Source organism: Myotis davidii, unplaced genomic scaffold (assembly GCF_000327345.1).
Source record: "Myotis davidii unplaced genomic scaffold, ASM32734v1 scaffold62, whole genome shotgun sequence".
Taxonomy (NCBI): Eukaryota; Metazoa; Chordata; class Mammalia; order Chiroptera; family Vespertilionidae; genus Myotis; species Myotis davidii.
Window position 1 is genome coordinate 2,990,816 of NW_006295180.1, and position 21,083 is coordinate 3,011,898.

At 41.0% G+C, this 21,083-nt stretch overlaps 1 protein-coding gene across 4 annotated transcripts in view; it reads right to left on the reverse strand.

Annotated features, from left to right (window-relative positions):
• PHACTR1 (phosphatase and actin regulator 1) overlaps nt 1-21,083 on the reverse strand; it is a 500,267-nt gene that overhangs the window by 258,711 nt on the left and 220,473 nt on the right. The window contains exon 1 of one of the 4 annotated variants that reach the window (XM_006769725.2): nt 18,444-18,553. The exons of the other annotated variants lie outside the window; for them this stretch is intronic. The gene's annotated coding sequence lies outside the window, so the exon portion shown is untranslated. Of the gene's footprint in view, nt 1-18,443; nt 18,554-21,083 lie in introns of those variants that run through there. 4 annotated transcript variants of the gene reach the window in all.

A 21,083-nucleotide genomic window follows, 5' to 3' on the forward strand; every position in this document is an offset into this window, starting at 1 on the left:
GCAACGAAAATAATTTTATGGTTGGGGGTCACCACAACATGAGGAACTGTATTAAAGGGTCGTGGCATTAGGAAGGTTGAGAACCACTGCAAGGTAACGGGTAATCAGGGAGGAATTACATAGGGTGGCATGATTCAATTCAGATTTTGAACACTTCCTCAGGCAGCCAGTGGGAGATGGGCCCGAGGGGGTGGGACTTGAGGCAGGCAGAGGACCAGCCAAGGGTGCGACCATACAGTCAGACAGGATGTGGGCCAGATTTCTTGTGATAGAAGGAAACATTGTGGAGGATGCTGGGATATAGGGGTGCATTTGTTGCAAAGACAGTGATGCTTAAACTAGGCACAGTCCCCTTTCAAAGCCCTAGGAGAGAACCTTGCAATGAATTCACATGGACCTTTGTTTTTCCTAAATTTCTTAAGTCATATTTTTGTATTTTTTCTTAGAAACATCCCTTCAAAATAAGATCTACCCCGGACGAGAAGTACACTATTATTCAAACACAGGGAGACCGAGGTTCAGAGATTTTCAATGACAACTACATTGCAGCAGGTTAGGCAAAGGGAAGCTGGGAGAAGCAGGACAGAGCACCAGAGAAATGTTGCCTTTTTCTTTTTTTTAAACTAAATGGTCTATGGCATATTGCTCAAGATGGAGGTCAAATAAAGACAGGGTGTGAACAAAGACTTTCTGTGAAAACATCCCCTTTCTCCATCAGTAGCATGCTCAGTCAACTTCTGTCTTTACATAACAGCAGATCATTTTGTTCTCAGTTTTAAACAAATAACCAAAACACAAATCCTTGCAGACCCGTGTGATTGAAGGATTTCAATGTCTTATCATTGTAAAGGCAAGGACAACTTTTTTAAAATATATTTTTTATTGATTTCAGAGAGGAAGGAAGAGGGAGAGAGAGAGAGAAACATCAATGATGAGAGAGAATCATTAATCGGCTGCCTCCTGCACGCCCCACACTGGGGATGGAGCCTGCAACCTGGGCATGTGCTCTTGACCAGAATTGAGCCCGGAACCCTTCAGTCCATAGGCCGATGTTCTATCTACTGAGCCAAACTGGCTAGGGTCAAGGACAACTTTTTAACTATGTGTGTGTGAAGCTATTAATTACATGTAAGGATAATCTAAAAGAAATGAATCCTAGATAGTTGCCTTTTCAAGTCATTTTGTTATTTAAATGGAGAGAGAGAGAGAGAGAGAGAGAGAGAGAGAGAGAGAGAGAGAGAATATAGCAATGTGATAGCGTAGAAAGAGCACTACACAGGGTGTTAGAATATTTGAATCCCTATGCCCTAGGATACTGATGGACAAATCTCTGAATCTTCAAAGTCTTGGTGTCTTGCTGAGTCAAATAAGAGGGTCAAATTAGATGCTCTAGAAGGTCTCTTCTTATTTTGAGTCTAATTTACATGTAAGTCAAATCTCATTTAATATTCACCCATTGAGTTTCACTCTCTACCAGTCTATTTCCCAAAGGAGTTACACTTATACTTGGCTTTAGGAGGATATTCAATATTCTGTTCTTGAGAATGCCTCTTCTCAAAGGAATTCTAAAGTCAGCAATCCTGCTCTCTTGTCATGAAATACGTAATGATTGAGACTTAGAGTTCCTTGACCAGCTGTCTCCTTCCCTTTCCATCACCTCTCTCCCTAGTGATTGATTGCTAAGCGTCTTCAATATTTTACAGATGTTGGCAAGTTGGGTTCTCAGAGATAAAGACCAGGGAGAATGAATTAAATTATCCATTCCTCCTACCCCACATATTTCTTTTTTAAAAAAATATATTTTATTGATTTTTACAGAGAGGTAGGGAGAGGGATAGAGAGTTAGAAATATTGATGAGAGGGAAACATCAATCAGCTGCCTCCTGCACCCCCCTACTGGGGATATGCCCGCAACCAAGGTACATGCCCTAGACCGGAATCCAACCTGGGACCTTTTAGTCCACAGGCCAACACTCTATCCACTGAGACAAACCAGCCAGGGCTCCCCCACATATTTCTAAGAGCATATCTGAATGTCAGAGATTTTCAAGGAGCAAGGGATGATCATAAAACCAACTGGGCCATTTACACATAGCACTGGCTATGCATTAAAGGAAGGACTCATAATAAATGAGAGAAGGCTCTTTGCCAAACTGAACCTTCTACACCAGGTAATTAAGAGTGAGCTCCTTGTTAGCTTAAATGTCATGGAATCATAACATTTTAATGTCATTGTCTGAAGAATGGGTAATGAGAGAAAATTGCACTGCAGATTTTTGTAGAGTGGTGTTTTTAGAATATTTCTGTATAAATACTACAGTGCATCCATAATTTATTAACATATCACCATTTTCACTCTAGTCAGGATTTTTATGAGCTCTTCTTTAATGCTGAGCTACAAATTAATTTTCTTACCCAGGCCCACCATGGTGGTAGCCTGTATACCCTGCTAAACATTCAGAGCAATGCCTTGTAACCTCTGGAACATTCATGACAATTTAAATAAACATAAACCTGAGACCACAGCTCTCTCATTTCCTAATGGACCACTCATTACTTCCCCCCTACATTGCAACAGATGTAGTTAGCACCCCACCCAAATCCCATTGGCATTTACTTCCACAATTAGAAAGCTTACTGGGAACAGTATATAGAGGGTTGGCTCCCTCCCCCCCTGCCCAAATATAGGGATAAAGGAGCAAGAAGTACTATACAGACAATGCCACACAAAGTCCTCTTTAACCAATGATAGAGAAAAAGTATGTGAATAAATACCCAGTTTCCACACCTCTAAGTTGGAATAACTTGGAAGCGTGTTGCATATAGTAGCAGTTGGCTTGATAATAAATTTACTGTCTTTCTTCTATTTTCTGTCTTATCTCCCCAAGCCTCTGCCAGTATTTCCTGAGTGCACCTCCCAAATAAACTCTTGTACTCAAAACCTTATCTCTGAGTCAACTTCTTGGAAACCCAAACCAAGATCCAACACATAGTTCCCATAAGCACTAAATGTTCTGTGCCTATAAGATATTAGAACTGAAAGGAACCTCACAGTCATATCAAACAACCCTGATCAGTTTGATTTTCATATGGAAAAATTCAGATCCAGACAGTCTGATCCCAAGGTCACCTAAGCAGTTAATGGCCATCAACATTTCAACTAAACTACGGAACAACCATCATTCAGAACCATCTGAAGTCTAGCTGAGCTGAATTCTTACAACTAAGGATATAAAGAAAAAGCCACATCCAGACTGGTAAGAGGGTCAGAGACATGGAATGAACTGGTATCACACCCACATGTGGCAAATAAAAACTGGTGTATCTCAGCCCAGGAGGTCCCCCTTGTGGAGCAGTTAATGACAAAGAGCAAATACCCCAAGTCCCCCATGATTCTACTCTGAGAGTGAAACTTAAACCTTGTTAACCACCCAGGACATGTTTAAAATAAAATACTGCTTTTAGCAGTAGTCTGTCATAGGATTTGAGTTGAAGAATAGAAAAGTCTATGGTGATATGCTGAGTATAAGAGAACAAAACATTAAGGGGATGATATATTCTGCCAAGGTGACAGGAGTTATAAAGAAAGGTATTATTATCATTAGTCAGGGACAGACAAGAATATATAGAAAAATTCTGCATGAGAACCAAAGGAGATCCCATTCTCTTCAACTTACCAACTCTCACTATTCAATGTTTTGAATTTACATACTTAAAAAAAAATATGGTAAGGTCTCCTACCTTTGGAACAATGATGACCCCTCAGAGCCCCAAACTCTTGAATAACAATAGATAAGTCCTTGGTCTATATTGTGCTTGCTCTATATTAAGAGGATTCAAGGCTGTTGCATGGTCTCTGATTTGTTCTTCATCTTCTGTTAATTTGATACCTTGACTTTAGCAATTTACAGCTATTGCCATAGAGGGTAAACTTAGAGCAAAATAGACACCATTGAACCTTAAAAAATAAGACACTGGCCCATTTAACAGCAACTATGCGCCCTGGCAGGGTAGCTCAGTTGGTTACAGCATCCTCCCAATAAGCCAAGGTTGTGGGTTCGACCTCTGGTCAGGGCACATACAAGAAGCAACCAATGAATGCATAAATAAGTGGAACAACAAATCTCTCTCTCTCCCTCTCATCAATCAATAAAAAAGTTAAAAACAACTGTGAGCTTTAAATGACATTGTAGAAAAAAAAAGTATGCCTCAAAAGCAGTTTATGAGCAATATAAATATTACTCTATGTGTGCGTTTGTTCTCATTTGTTCAAATTTCCACATTCCTTTGGCATGGGAACTCTCTGAGGGTTTGATATATTAAAGTAATCCTACAACTAATAATAATAATACCTCCAAAGGAAAATAATATTCTTTATGACACATTAATTTTTAAAATTTTATTCCTCAAAAGTTTTAAGAGGAGGACATTTAAAATTGAAAACAAATAAATAATAGCACTATTTGATTCTAGTTTTGATTTTGGTAGTCAAAAATAAAGGGAAGCTTTTGAGTTTGTGTGCAAGGTCAAAATATGAAAGACTATGTTTATTCCTAGACTCCTTTCACACACAGGTTTCTAGAACAGGGGTTTTAGTAGGCAGAATAGTAGGCTGCCCCTCCCCCAAAGATATCCACATTCTAATCCTCAAACCTATGGATAGGTTGTTAACTTCCACAGAGAAGGGAGTTTGCAGATGTGATTTGAATTCAGGTTCATGAAGTAAAGAGATTATCCTGGAATGTCCCAATGGGCCCAATATAATCAATCATAAGACTCCTTATAACAGTGTCAAGCCAGAGAAGAAGGGGCTGTGATGATAGCGGAAGTTGGAATGATACCATTGCAAAGAAGGAACCACAAGCCAAGGGATGCAGGTAGCCTTTCAAAGCCGGAAGAGGCAGGAAAACAAATTCTCCTCTAGAACCTCTAGTAGGAGCCAATTTTGACCTTATCCCAGGGAGACTGATTTTGGTCTTCTGACCTCTAGAAGTGTTATTTTAAGCCAATAAATGTGTGGCAAGTTATTACAGCAGCAACAGGAAGCTACTACAAGGGGTATGTGTAAGTATTATTGCTGGGTAATCTACCAAAGAGTTCAACCTCATGCTGTGCGTGCTCATTCACCCAGTCTCTGCACAGCAGGGTGGAGTAGAAAGGGCAAAGCCTTAGATCCTACATCCCTCAGTTCCAATCCTGGCACAGCTATTTACTGTCTGTGCTTTTGGGCAAGTCACTTCACCTCTCTGAGCTCGAATTGCCTTTAGATAAAGCAGTGCCAGTCTACATTTCAGATCCAATAGAATTACATCTCTATTGCGACAATATTAAACTGCCCAGACAGAGTCAAAGCACCAGTACGTTGTTGTGGATAAGGTGTCTACACAGTGTTTATTACACAGCAGATGCTCTATGGGGTCATCAATATTCACCTCACATCACCTTCACACATCAGGGATCTGGTGCATGAATGTGCATCATCATTATCTTCCTGCCTCAACTGGAAAAGCATCAAAATTCAGCAGAACTTGTAAGATTCCCTTTTTATTTTAACAGCTTTATTAAGACATAATTGATATAGCATAACATTTACCTGTTTTAAGTGTACAATTCAATGAATTTTAGAATATTTAAAAAAATGTGCAATCATCACCACAATCTAATCTTCGAACATTAAAAACATCCTAAAAAAACAAACAGGTGTCCATTTACCATCACTCCTTACTCTCACTCTAGCCCTATGCAATTATTAACCTAAAAATTTGCCTTTTCTGGCCATTTCACAAAACCATACAACATATGGACTATTTTCCTGGTCCATATCTACCTCTCCAGGTTCACACCTCACCAATTTCTCATCAATTTCAATTTCTTGAAAAATCATGACTTTAAAGTGTATGCTTTAAATTTCCCAATTTATCCAAGGTATCATTCAATATGTAATCACAATATAAAAATTGTGAGATGTTTTTATGCTAAATCTTTGAAATCCAGTGTTATTTAACACTTAGCACATTACAGTGTGGACTAGGTACATTTCAAATGCACATGGCCACATGTGGCTGCTGGGTGCCACATTGGACAGTGCCACAGTAGAATGTCCATCCACAGAACTAACTCTTATCCTAACAGAATGTGCAAGGGAAGGATCCTGATTGGGTTAATTCAGTGATTCTTGGTATTGTTTCTGCCTGGTACTGTGTACCCATCTTTTGTTATTATTTGGTTGGTTGGTTTTTGTTTTCTTTTTTATTTTTAAATATATATTTGTTGTTCCGCTTATTTATGCATTCATTGGTTGATTCTTGTACGTACCTTGACCACGGATCAAACCCAGAACCTTGGCATTTCAGGGCTACCTGACCAGTGCCTTATTTTTCTATTTTTAATGTTTCCTTTCCCTTGTTTTGGCTTATTTCCATATTGAAAGACCAAATACCCTAAAATATCTGATCAATAATCAAAAGCTGAAAACAATCTTTATTAGAATTATAAAGCCCAACCCAATGATTGCCATTGATGGGAATTTAGGCATTCTTCCCTCAGATGAATTCCCATGTGGCTTACCCTTGCTTCATGAAGAAAACATCATTATTTAAACAAACAGACATCCATGAGCTTATTTGCCATTCAAAATTTTACACTAGCCTTTCTTTTCTCAAAAATAAAAAATTATCTACCTAAAAATACCCCTGAGAACTGGGTTTTATTAGTCAGAACTTCAAGTATTATAGTGAACTGAAATTTAAAGGGTGCATTTTAAAGTCATGATTTTTTAGGAATATACAAATTTAAAAGTTCCCTGTCTCTCTCCTCCTCCCCAAGCCTCAACTCTAAAACTCTCATCTCAGTGGTGAGAGAGCTTGGTACTCTGGAGATGAATATAGATGGACTCAAAGTTCAAAGGCTTCCATCAGCTCCCTAGTGCCTGGAGGGTCATCCTACCCCCCTTCACATAGCTGTGTTCAGTAATCTAAGGGCCAGATCCATTCAATTTTGTTTACCCCAGGCTTCTCAGAAGTCTGTTGTAATCATAGCTAGAGGGGCCTGGCTAAAGTTGTCGCAATGGGAATGGGTTCCTTAGAGTGAGGTTGAGCAGAGAGTTTCTAAGTGGGGAGGTACAGGATATTGTAAGCCACGAGGTAGCCAAAGCTAAATCTGTGAGAACATCTGAAGTCTAACACTGAAGAGAACTCCAATGAAAGTATGATGTACAAAGAGGTCAAGAAAGGAGTTTCAGGCTACTGTTGGGTGAAGATTGAATCAGAGCAGAAACTAGCAAAAGGGATCCTAAAGCTCTAGTTGTTTGTGCTGCTCACCCTGGTACATGAGTGGGTGAAGTTCAATCTAAGGGACCAGGCAGAGCACAAAGGGCTCAAATAGTGGACTGAACAGGAGAATAAGAACCATTTCTTTGTGGCTGTCCTGGCCATGTCTGTTCCATTACTGATTTTTTCTACTGACCATTAACTACACAGTTTCAACTCATGGAGATATGGTTAAGAAGGCAACTTTTACAATGATGTTTTGGTCAGTCTCAGACTCATGGCCACGAATGACCTATAGTTTAACATAGGATACAATTACATGGCATCAGAGTTTTTAATTCTTCAAAGCCTGCCATAATACTTTTGTAAAAAATAAAATAAAAAGGGGGGATGGGTGGGTGGGTAAGAACGGTTTGTTAGTGGATTAAATTTTACTTTTAAAATAGTGCTATGCATGTAAATTCCCTTCTTTTGGATTTGTTATTAAAATAACTTGATACAGTTATTAGATAAATCGAGTCTGCAGCCATCTGCCACAATAAACAAGGAAACAACGTTTTCTGCGTTTATATTATTAGACATTAAGAATGATCTTAAGAAGTAACTACAATTGTTGGCTAATTATTGTGAAAAGAAGTTTGGATTCAAGTAGGCTAAAACTGAAATAACTGTTTGGCAGGCATTCTCTAATGTTTAGTGCACAATATTTAATTACCCCAACCACAGATAACACATTCAGCTACTCAGGGGTGAACTTTGCAAGTGACTCATCTAAAAAGGTCCATCGGGATACAATTGTACGTAGGATCAGATGTTCCACTGAAATAGTAACACATTTATTTATGTTGGAGAGAAGTAGATTGTAACATCTGCTCTTAACATTTTTTAAGACAAATTTTTTCTCCTGGTGTTTATTTTGTGCAGGGTTCTGAGTTCTCAAATATTTGTCTCAGTACTTGAGCATATTAAAATTTTTTTAATATGACTATCAATGTTGGTTGTACCCATACTTATATCTGCATACTACTAGCCTATCTGAGTAAATAGGGAGACCTCCTGTACAGGTGGGACTACAAAACAGGTTTCTGAATTGTCATAGCTGACTGTCAACTCTACAGCACATCTGGAATCTAAAGCATCGGCTCTTTCTTTTATCAGCAACATAGAAAAAGGCACTTAAGGGTCTTACTAGAGAAGTCAAGTATGAATTCACTGCAATTTCAACAATGACTCAGGTGAGATATGGTTTTGAGAGAGGCAGCCTAGAAATATTAACTACTTTTCCAGGTCAGAGGCCCTCCATGCTAGCTGTAAAATGTGCATCTGTGGTTCTTTAAAAATATCTATGCCCTAGTCCCACCCAGACCCAGAAATTTTTTAAAGGTTTTCCTGGGTCCTGAACCTCTGATCCGGAACTTCGCTTCTTCAAGTGTGGTTCAGGACCAGCCCCTTTAGCACCCCTTGGAGATTGTCAGAAATGACCTTGAGCCTCACTGTGGACCTGCTGAATGACAACTGGCATATAAACAAGATTCTCGGGTGATTCTAATGCATTTGAAGGTTTGCAAACCACTGTGTTTTAGAAGGTTCTATAAGCTCTTTGTTTGTATTGTCAGATTATCAAAAAGCAGCACTCCGGGAGAACTCCCTGCTGAAATGCCTTCCCTGCTGAAATGCCTTCCCTGAGCTTTCACTTTAGGATGGACCTGGAAACAGGACAGTCCACTTGTGTCAGTTACACAATTCTCATCAAAAACATTTTCCCATTGTACACCCAATATTCATTACGCAAGAACCCACGCAATAAGCATTCTTTTACATTTTAATAACAGAAAAAGCTCATGTCACCAGATGAGTTTAGTTACTCCTTTTATGCAAGTTTAAAGTTTACCGATAGTTTTATTCATGAAAGTCTCTAAACACTGTAGGTTCTATATACACTGGCCTGATGGTGCTCCCACTTAAGAAACTAAATCTTTGTGATGGCCTCAGATTTACACAATCATTCCAATAATTATGTAAACTACTTCATTTCTCTGGCCACGAGTAATGGTCCACAGGAATTTTGAGAGATGGCATCCTTGTTCAATCATTGAAACACATCCCAAGTAACCATTAATGGATGCGTCTGGAATGGTCTCAACTTACACCTGTGCTTTAGCACCCATCTCCTGTCACTCAACTGCAAACCAGTAGTGAGGGTGTAGGTAGTCCTTCTCCAAGTGGGTCCCCAGACCAGTAGCATCAGCTGGGAACTTGTTAGAAATACAAGTCCTCGGGTCACGTCCAGACCTATCTAATCATAAATACTGGGTGGGGTCTAGCAGTTTTGTTTTAAGGAGCACTCAATGATTCTGAGTCCACTGGAATCTGAGAACGCCTGAGAGCAGCCAGGTGTGAGGGGGTCTTGGAGAATTTTCACTAACCAGGGAACTCTGAAAACTGCTGATGAAGGACAATGAGAGAGAAAGCAGCATAAACGCTATTTTATTTAAAGCCATTTTAGAAGTATTCAGTTCTGAGGATTTTAGTCATTAAAAACAACTCAAAAACTAAAAAATAAAGAGAAAAGTTTTGTGTTTTTTTTTTTCTATTGGTAGGTCAATAGCTAGTCTGAAGCTGCTGTTTTCGAATCTCAGCAATGAAATTCTACCTTAGGTTTATGAGGACTGAGATACTAACAATATAATTTCAGTAGAGACATTATCACCTATATTGTCATTTAGCAAATGGAATGTGGTGAATGGGGCATGAAATTCCATGAATGGGAATGAATTTGAGTGGAAATCACGGTAGCCAGTGGTTGCCTTCCCCTGGGTTATTTCTCCTGAAGGGTTTTTCTTATTCTCTTGAGTGGAGACAGATACACAGCACAGATTCCCCACAGCGACTATACAGTCAGCTGTCCGATCTGAACATCTCAGTATCCGGGGCTCTGGCCCCAGGACCAAGTCCAGAGCCTCTGCTCAGGCATCTGTTAGCTCTTGGCAAAACAGGGCTTCCTGTGTTCAAGACAGTGTTTTAAAATGGCTCATAAAAGGTTTCTTGGATATAACTAGTCCTTGCAAAGCAATATTTTGATGATTAAACTATAACTGAATCAGAAACATATGGAGTGAATTTCCCTTGGGTTTTGCAAAACATACTTTGGACTTTCTTTTGTCCAGAATATTTGAAAGATCGTTTCGAGTGTTTGTTGAATTGAACATGGCTTCATTTTTCCCAGTTTCATTTTTATGCTTTGGCAATTTAGGAAGAGGACAAAGATTTCTTAGTCTTTTTTTTTTTCCCCCTTTGGTCTTAGCCTTTGTTCTTGAGTTACCAGATCGCTATACAAATGCAGAGTTTCTTCATCTAAGAGTTTCAGTTGACTGAGTAGGGAGTAGTTTCCAGCTGCATTGCAATTCTCTCTCTCTTTTGGTTTTAGAACAGTGCAAGAGGTTTCTTTTTGATTCATAAAGGAAGGGTTTCACACTTGAGTTATTTCAAAGAATAGAAGCTCTCTTGTAGGTGAACCCTTTCCCACTTACCTACAGGGATTAAGCTAACCGTTCTTGCTGTTTCTAGCATTTGAACTCTGTGGGCAGAGGTGTTGGGATGGAGTATCGCAGCTCTGGAGAGTATCTTCCATGTGGTCAGAAAGAATGCTCACCTTCTGGACATCTTGGCGGGGCATTTTTGAAAGAAATAAGGGGCCCAAGATGCTGATATAGGAGTATTTTCCTGTTATACATTGTTAACATATTTTTTAATATAATAAGTAGACGAAACACCCTTAGTCCCCAGGCACAGTGGAAATAGCCCTATACCTAAGTGTTGGGGGGAATATTTAATTTCTTTACCTGTCAAGGAAATAACTAAATAATTCTCAACAATACAGATTTGGGAAATGTAAAAAGAAATTTCATGTCTTTAAAAAAAGTTCAAAGATAATTGATATCTGAGATGAAAAGCAAAATGAAGACCATGTATTTTTATGCCAGGCGATCCAAATTGAGCAAAGAAATAGCATGAGCATGCTTTCCTGTATGAATGAGTGCATGTGTAAATAAATCATAGCTATATTCATGTGAAATGCAAGGGTGATTAGGAGGATAATTCTTTTAAGTAACATGTGATGCATTCTAGGAAACTTAAATGTTTAACCTTTGTTATTAACCAGCACACCATAAAAGAACATATGCTAATTACTGCCACTACCAAATAATTTGAACCACCCCTTTGCCACATCAAAAACAAAACAGAACAAAACAAACACCTCTAAAGCTTAGGAGAGAAGAGCAACATTCCTGTGGGAGAGAAGAATTTAAACAAAAACATGAAGGTAAGAAACATGTGGTGTAAGGAGAGAACAAGATAGGATATCACTACCATAATTCCTCTTTGCCTTCAAGATCTCAAACTCCAAAACTTCTCACTTTTATTGTAACTTCCAGGGTCACTGTGCCTGAGTTTGAATTCCTTTTCTGTTGTTTGTAAGTAGGGTATCCATGAGCAACTTTCTTTACTTCTTTGAGCCTCAGTGTCCTCATCTATAAAATGGGCACCGTAGTCCCTCCCTCGAAGGGTTGTTGTGAGGATCACATGAGATTATTTAGCAAGAGACTCTCATCAGCACCTGGAATAGAGTGAGTGCTCAAAAAAATGCTGGCATTTGTGTTCCGCAGCCCCGGTCCTTATCCCTGCTGGACTTGTGACTTAGCCTCCCTGAAAACTTGGCACTCTGGCCTTCCCGGTTCCAACAGTTTATCATCTGTCTCTGAGAGATGTCAGAGTCCTCTTGGACCTCTTCCTCCTCTGCTCTCGGTCGCTAAGTCCTGTTGATTATTCAACTTCCTAAGTCCTTTGTAACTGACCGCCTCCCCTCCAGTCTTCATTGCTATCACCTGGTGCAGGCCTTGTTCTGTTGTGACAAATGCATGTCATTGCTCTGTAACACTCCAGGCTGGCAGACTGGGTTCACGCCTGCTGTGTAGTCCATGCCTCCTTATCTCTCCCAGCCTTAGCTTACCTCCCTGTGGGAGGAGATGACGAGGTATTCTCCATCTTTACAGCCGCACTGTCCTGTAACATTAGTGTGAACTGGATTAGTGAACACTGGCCCACTGCTCTTAAGGAAATACAGGTTAGGTTCCTGCAAATCTCCACTCACAATGTGCTCATCAACTGATCATTTATACTTTGTGCATGTCTGCTTCAAGACACCTTATTAGTGTTTATTGTTGATTCATTAACCTCGAACTCACAGCCAACAGCACTATAACTCATGTCTGAACAAAGCTTATCTAACACATATTTTCTCCATAAAGCACATCACAGCCTTCCTGTGCTTGGGAACAGTACATAGTAATTCAGCACTACCCTGGGGAGGATTTTAAACAACAAAATCACTAACAAAAAGCAAAATAAATAAATAAAGTGAGAAACATGATACTAAATACTAGTAGAGTGCAAAAAATGTTTGTTTACAGTATGAGAGCTGGAACAAGAGGTGGGTCTTTTTTGGGCAAGCCCTGCACCTTAAAACCAGGGCTAAATAATACAGTTTCTGACACATTCCAAATTACATCCCATTTCTTTCCAAAGCCTCCCTCTAATAACACAAACAAGCGCACTTGACACTGGGAGAGAAGATTGTATCCAAATGGCTAGAAGGTTGGGCAAACTGATTGAGAGCAACAAGGCATGATACCCCCTGCCTCTGAAATGGGTCCTGGTCTAAGGGGAAAACTGCCTGCTAATACGGAGTGTGTTCTTGTTATGATGAAGCCGTACCAGAAGGATCATGCTCATGAGGCCTGGGGAGCTGATTCTTTCCACTTGTTCATTGAAGGCATACCTTATGCACCTTTTAATCTTTATTGTCGAAATTATTACATATGCATATAGGCATACCTTATTTTTAATGAAAAAGGACACGGCAGGGTGTTTTAAAGTTAGTAAATGTGTGTTTCTTTGTTCCTCCCAATATAATATTTTACCACCATCAGTTGTTTTAAAAAAGAAAACCAAGGTACATATCTTTGCTTGTCTGACACCCTGTCTTTCCTGTTTGGACCTAGCATCCAGACTGCTAAGAGGGAGCTGGGATGTCCCCTACCAGAGGGTGCAAAAAGTCCACCTGCAGGTGCAGCTGCAAGTGGAGAGGGGACGAAGAAGGCAGTGAGCACGGTCCCCCTTATCAGTGTGCACCTACAAATCATCTGCTCCTCCTTGTCACCACTTTCTCCTTCATGCCTCTTCATGGCTGTGAATTTAGAATAGGTGTCAGTTTCCCTCTGCTTCCCATATTTGTGGGGACATCTCAGCCATGAGCTGGGCCTCATATCTTTCTCTGAATCAAAGATCTGAAATTTAGAAAGCGATATGGAAATATCACTTACAAATCATTTTCTCTTCTCACAAATTTCATTTCAGGAGTAAATAAATGTGTGTGTGTTTCAGGTAACCATGTCACTGAATGACAACAGGAACAGTTGGGGACAGTCTGAAGAAGTGGTGGAAAGGATGCAAGATCACACCACACAAGGCATGAACGCAGAAGATAGGATCAATTCTCCACTTCCTTTATGAGACAGAATATACAAAGTAAGTGAGAAATTAGCCAATGAAATGCCATAATCCTTTTGACCTCAAAGGACCATCTAGTTACAAACAAGAATAGCTGTCACCAAGAACAGCTGTCACCAGAGAGATGCCACCTTGCTAGGGTCAACCTGCTAGTTCTTTAACAGAACACCTCGGTGAAAGTAAAACAACAAGGTCCTCACTATCTCTGTTGTTGAAATATGCCAGGAAGTCAAGCTTCTTTTAAATCTTAGAACAGGTCTACCAGGCTACCTTTAATGGTGTCTCCCCATACCAGTCTGGCAATATCATTTTCCTTTCCAGACCTGATAAATTCCTAAAGCAAGAATATACCTTTTAATGAGTTTTCCTTTTTGAAAAAATCTTTTTATTGATTTCACAGAGAAAGGGACAGGGGGAGAGAGATAGAAACATCAATAATGAGAGGCAATCATTGACCAACTGCCTCCTGCATGCCCCACACTGAGGATCAAGCCAGTAACCTGGGCATGTTCCCTGACTGAGAATGGAACCGGGACCTTCTGGTTTACAAAGGTCAGTGCTCAAACACTGGGCTACACTGGCTGGGCTTAATGAGAGGCTATGGGCTGAATTGTGTGTCCCCCAAATTCTTATGCTGAAGCCCAACCCCCAGTATCTTAAAATATGACTGTATTTAGAGATAGAGCCTAGAAGGAGGTTATCAAAATTAAATGAGGTCATATGGGTGGGGTCCTAACCCGATAGGACTGGAAGCGACACCAAGGATGTGCACATAGAGAGAAAAGACCATGTGAGGAGATGGCCCTCTGCCAGGCACTGAAAGAGACCACAGGAGAAACCAACTCTGCAGACATCGTGATCTTAGACTTCTGGCCTCCAGAGCTGTGAGAAAATAAATTTCTGTTGTTTAAGCCAGCCAGCTCATGATGTTTGTTATGGAAGCCTTAGCAAACTAATACAATAGACATTGGTTATTCATTATGGATTATCCAAAGTGATATTCTTCCTTATTATTAAGAAGAAAATCCCATTTCTTAGTTACACACACATTGTGTCTTGTGGTTTTTTGTGTATTTTTTTGGGGAGGGTGGGGATGGGATTTCCTTTAATCCTATAGAGTTATTAATACCTGTGTGATAGTTCCAGGTGGAGATCGAGTTGTTGAGGGGAATACTCTAAGGCAGGGGTCCTCAAACTATGGCCCGCGGGCCTCATGCAAATACAAATATTGTATTTGTTCCCATTTTGTTTTTTTACTTCAAAGTAAGATATGTGCAGTGTGCATAGGAATTTGTTCATAGTTTTTTTTTAAAAAACTATAGTCCGGCCCTCCAACAGTATGAGGGACAGTGAACTTGCCTCCTGTTTAAAAAGTTTGAGGACCCCTGCTCTAAGGTTCTAGTCATCTTTTCAGTTTTGACACGTCATCGCATTTGTTCCTATCAGCAACCTTGGGAGTAGGGCAATAATTATTTTTTATCATTTTATAAATGAGAAAACAGATTCAACTGATGATTCATTAAGAGAATAGGACTGAACTTGTAACCAAGACTTTCAATCCCACTGTCTCTGTTGTTTCTCCCTTTCACTCCTTTTCTTTCTCCTTAGCATTACAATACGTATTTCCAAGTTTAGGGTGTTTTTACATTTAAAAATTTGTTTCCTTATTTTTGAACCAATTATCTTTTTTCCTCCTGTAATTCTAAGGGCTTTTTCCCCTTGTTGCTCTTAATTTTAGAGTTTGGTGTTGTCTTTCTGGTGGATTACTTAGCAGATATACTGCACTATTCATCACTCTGCCATTTGATGACCAATCCCAGGGGGGACTTTTGATTCAGGTAGTTTCCTTAAGAAGCCCAGGCTCTACCTGGAAGACCTTCCATAAAACCCTTTCTCTTAACCCCTGCCCTATAACTGTGGATTCTGCATTTTACAGGTGGCTGAATACCCATGGAATGTAAAAGTAAAGGCCTTTTGACGTTTTAGCCCTTTAGGCTCATTATATGACTGTCTTCAACTTTATAATACAGCAGGTCCTCAAATTTGTCATTTAGAACAACATTGTTTCTTATAACTTTGATGGTAGGAACTTAACTCTTATTTATATCAACTAGCCTATGGTAAAATTGACTTTGTTATATGTTGTTTTGCTTAAAGTCACAGAATCTATGAATAATGTCAAGTGAGAGCTTACTGTCTATGGTTGGCAGTTTGCTCTATGGGAGGCATGACATCCCCATGTTAGGAGACTACACGGAGAAAACAAGAGCTCAGTCCTCAGGGGGCTAGACAAGGGTAGCAGGTTCTGTGCTGTCCTAGTGGAAGCTTATAACTGGGTAGCCATGATCACGCTCGCACATCCGCCTGAGCTGGCAGATGCACATCTGTAGCCTGAGTCCAGCAGATTCAGAGCCACAACACATAGCAGGGCTGAAGTAGGACAAACCAGGCCTGCCAAACCAGAACTACTTCCGTGGGAAAGTGTCTAAGGCTCTTCGGAGAAAAGGGCTACTCGGCCTCTGCTGGGCCAACCTTGGTGTGTTCCCCAGCGGGTCATCGGGAGCAGCATGACCAAGGCATTAGGGGCAGAGAGTCTGCACACACATATGGCCCACCTGCTGCCGCCCCTGATGTCTGTGTGGCTTAAACCAGTTCAATGAACGCTTCTGTCCAAAACCTAGGGACAATGATGCCTCCTCATAAAGCAGAATAGACATGCTCTTGACTTAATTTCTGAACATTTTGAAGATCAGGAATGTTGATCTGAATTTGCACAACCTATTCTTCACCTTCTGGTTTTTCAACTATTTTGTGGTAACTAGGTCCCATAAATAATACTAACAATAGCAGGTATGTTTACTAGCTGCTGATTATACTAGACACTGTACTATGTGCTGTTCTATTAATGCATTATTTCATTTATTTCCCATACAATGTATGAGGTTTGTACTGTTACTACCCAATTCTATAGATAAAGAAATGGAGCCTTAGAAAGGTCAGGAAACTTGCCCCCAGTGTCACTCACTGAATAGGTGGCAGAATAGAAATGCAAACTCAATTTGGTCTGAACACAAAAAGTGTATGCTTTTCACCAAAGTATCTATATTACTCTGAAAACTGGATTTTCAAAAGTTGTCCTATTTCACATCTTCTGACTAGTTGTCCCATAAACCATTGAACTGTCCCAGAAATGGACAGTTCTGTGTTTCTGACTGTCCCTCAGACTGAAAAGTAACACAAACATCCTTTGTAAGACCCAAGTCCCAGTTCTTGGGCAGGATGATGTAGGTGCCACGACTTAGGCAGATTACAAATTTCAGAGAATGAGAGTGCAAAGCAATGCACTTCAAACAATGTAGAGCATCTGTTATCCTCTGACTTAGAAGGCACTGACGGGTTGTGGAGTGTATGCTGGTCATTCTTATGAAGCCCAGACCTCATTACATTACTCGAGGGCAAAAATGCAGGTTTCCAGCAATTTTCAACTGATGGAAATCTGGAGAAAAGGAATTCACTGTGCTGATATGAACTACTTAAGCAGTGCTTTCTTAAGGGGCTGCCATTGCAAAGGGGGTTTTAATTAGAAAGCTCATGCTATGCCTTTTGGCTTTGTGGTTATTTTTTAGTTTTGTTTGTTGAGCATCAGAAGAGATGGAGGTGATGAGGCTGCAGTGGAGACACTTTTCAACTCCCAAATGTGGTCCATAATCTCAAAGATTTAAGAACCTCTGATTCAAGTTCAATTTTATTCTAATATCCAAACATTCTCTTGCAGCGATAATTGTACCATTCTACATAGTTGTTTACATTAGATGCACTGAACTCATATAATTTGCTCCAGACTGGGAGGTAGGTGAGGAAGGAGTGAGGGCAGCAAACACTTGAGTCTCTTTCTAGGCCTGTTTCTAACACTACCATATTTTGTTTAGAGCACCTCATGTGGCCAAAAAAGAACAACAGCTAGAAATAAACTCCTGCGAAGGAAAGCCTTGCCTATTTCTCAGGTTGTCTAGGAGTCCGTGGAAAAAAGATCCATTGTAGCATTGCTTCTTCATGCCCAGTGAGCTGTTATCAGCCCCCATGTGGATTTTATTTCCATGCCACATTTTGTTCCAAAATGCCCCAGCCCCAGATGGGGGTCCCACCAAACCTATTCCTTTATCTAATCCTTTTATTTCCCCAGTTATCTTATTTATTTAATCCTCAACTTCTCCTCAGACCCACTTCCCCCAAAATATCAATTGCTGATTCCATTTTCCCTTTGCTGTCTCTTTAAGTCAGACACTCCCCCAAGGTTCCTAAGCTGCCTGCCTCAGCAGGCGTCCAGGGCTCCCAGCAAGTCTCCATCACGGTGAGATTTGCAAGTGAATCTCCTAGGTCTGAAAAACATCGCCAGTTCCTCATCCAGCTCCTCTGACTTCCAGGCATCTGCACAGCCCCTGAGCTCCAGCACAGCCCAGGAGCCTATCGGAGGACTGTAAAAACAAATCAACTAATATTGGCAACTCCAAAAAGGAAAAATTCCCTAAACCGAGCAAAACCAATACAAAATCCAACCAACAAACACACAAAAGGCAATCAATTATTTAAAACTCAAATGCCTACCTGACAGATTTCCCAACGCTCTTTGCTCTCACACGGAGCCTCCCCCTGGCCGTTTCCCGGCTCTCCGTTAACTGTGCTTTCTTAGGCTGAGCAACAGTCTCCCCAAGTGTGGGCTCTGAATACACATGCTACACACGCCCATCCAGCCTTTCGGTGCCAGGCAGCCCTTTCTCCTCCCTTCAGGGCCCCCGTGCCGCCCGTGCCAATACCCTGACTGCTGCCAGCTCCTACCTGGGATGAAATGGGGCCGGAAGGGGGTCAACACTCACCATGGACGACGGGGTGACCACCCATGTAGGCAGGAAGGGTCCATCTGATCCCTTTCCTAACCTGAAACCCCCACCACAGATGGTTTCTCCAGGCTCATTCAGATCCCAGAACAAGTTGGCAGATGCTCGCTGGCGTTCCCTGCACCCAGCCTGTGGAACAGGGATCGCTGTTTGCCTACACAAAACCTCGGTTCTTAAAAACCTGGCTGGAGTCTCCAAGGAGTCATACGTTTTACTTGACATTGGCGGCAACCAGTGTCAGAAGCAGGGAACATTTTCGAAATGAAAGAGAAAGTAAGTCTATGATCCAAACCAGACCCCCAACCTGCACTTGGCCCTCTGCAGCCTCTGCAAGTCTCAGACTCAGCCCACTTGCCCAGCTGTTTCTGCCCGGAGAGAATTCACCGGAAACAGCAGCTGGGACGTCCCTGACTCAAGGCCTGGGCTGCCCTTTCTTCCTTCCTTCTTTCCTTCCTTCATTGTTTCCTTCCTTCTTTTCTTTCTTCTTCCTTTTTTTTTGAGTATTTGTTGAGCTTTTTAACATGCAGTTTGTCTCCTTCTGCAGGGAATTACTCAGTGAGCCTGTCACCTGACTCCCAGCAGCTCCATTATATAATTCAAACTGTGCTATTTGAGTTCTGATCAGAAAGCCACACTCCCTTTTTCTCTTCCCCACCAACCTCCCTCTCCCCACGGAGTGGAAGGAGAGGCAGAAAGGGAGACACTAAAAAATAAACCATGACCATTAACCTTTCTTGAAACGAGGCAGGAGGTGCTACATTGTGCCTCATATTTTTATTTCCCTTTGGTTTGATTCCTTTTGGGTCAAGGGCCTCCTAAATGCCACTGCTGAGTTAGGGATTTCTCAAGATGTAACATCTCAAGGTGTAACGAGCAGTTTCTTGATTTTCTTTTAGGGTGGCTGCCCATTGGTTAGATAAACCACTGAATGAATGTTCAGATGCTAGGGTGCAGCATCAGTGGGAAAGCCTCCCATAGATTTATGACACATGAATAACAAAATCTAACACAGAGACGGTTTATTACTTTTGCCACACATCCATGTTCCATGAAATACCAAAGGGGTAGCTTGGGTGGAGGGGCCTTTAGCTCTGACCTTGGTCCTCATTAACCCTCTCCAACTACTTCAAACGAGCATAATGTCCAACTGAAAACTGCATACCTGCTATGCAAACACCTGCGGTGGTTCTCAACCTTCTGGCCCTTTAAATACAGTTCCTCATGTTGTGAGCCAACCATAAAATTATTTTTGTTGCTACTTCATAACTGTAATGTTGCTACTGTTTTGAATCATAATGTAAATATCTGATATGCAGGATGGTCTTAGGCGACCCCTATGAAAGGGTCGTTTGACCGCCAAAGGGGTCGCGACCCACAGGTTGAGAACCGCTATCTTAGAGGCTGAGCCCCCAGCCTCTGATTTCAACCACATCGAAATCCCTAAGGCCAATCCATGTGAGTATTTTAAAGCCACCTTCACGGTAATAAGAATCGTTTCAGTCTGTCTCAATTTCCATTTCAGTCATCTCTGTCCAAATGATGCATATTGAAGGGCAAGCATGTTAACACAGAATTGACCCATGGATGACAGGCTCATGTAGAAACTTAAATGGTGTAAATAAGCATAACATTTAAAGCATCATGAAACAGGATGACCAACATAAAAAACTCCAACCTGTTCACTTTTCCCATGGCAGAGCTGGCATGAACTATATGCAGAGGGGCTCTGGGCCCTCAATCTCCCAGCCAGTGGAGGAGCCCTGTGGCTGAATATGGGAAGCACTGCATTTTTCTGTGTCTAAGATGCTATTTTTTCTAAAATCATTGGACTGAAAATCGAGGGGCCTCTTCTACACGGAAGTTAGATGAGGAGGGAGCTGCTGGGGTGCATAGCTGCCATACCTTGTCAAACAGGCTTCCTACAATCACGATCCTTATTGTTACTGACACCAGCTGCTGCTGTTATTGGAGGTGGAGGTGGAGAGTGCGTAGATGCAACAGGGACCTGAATATTCTGAGCCCATAAAGATGTCAAAAGATAAAAAGATAAATACTGGTAATCGATTGTCTTACTCTGCAAAATTCAAACTGAATGTAATCAGCTATGCAAAAGAGCATGGAAATCGAGCCGCAGAGAGACAATTTGGACCTTCTTCCACTGAATGTATGATCAGACAGTGGAGAAAACAGGAAGAACAACTCCTTAAGATGCCCAAAAAGAAGGCCTAATGAGGAAAACCAGCAAAATGTGTAAAACATTGATTTCTTAATTTGGGGTTGGAAAAGTAGGGGGAGTGTTATACATGGGGGAGTCTTATACATGGAAAAACATGGTACTTGAAAGGACTGT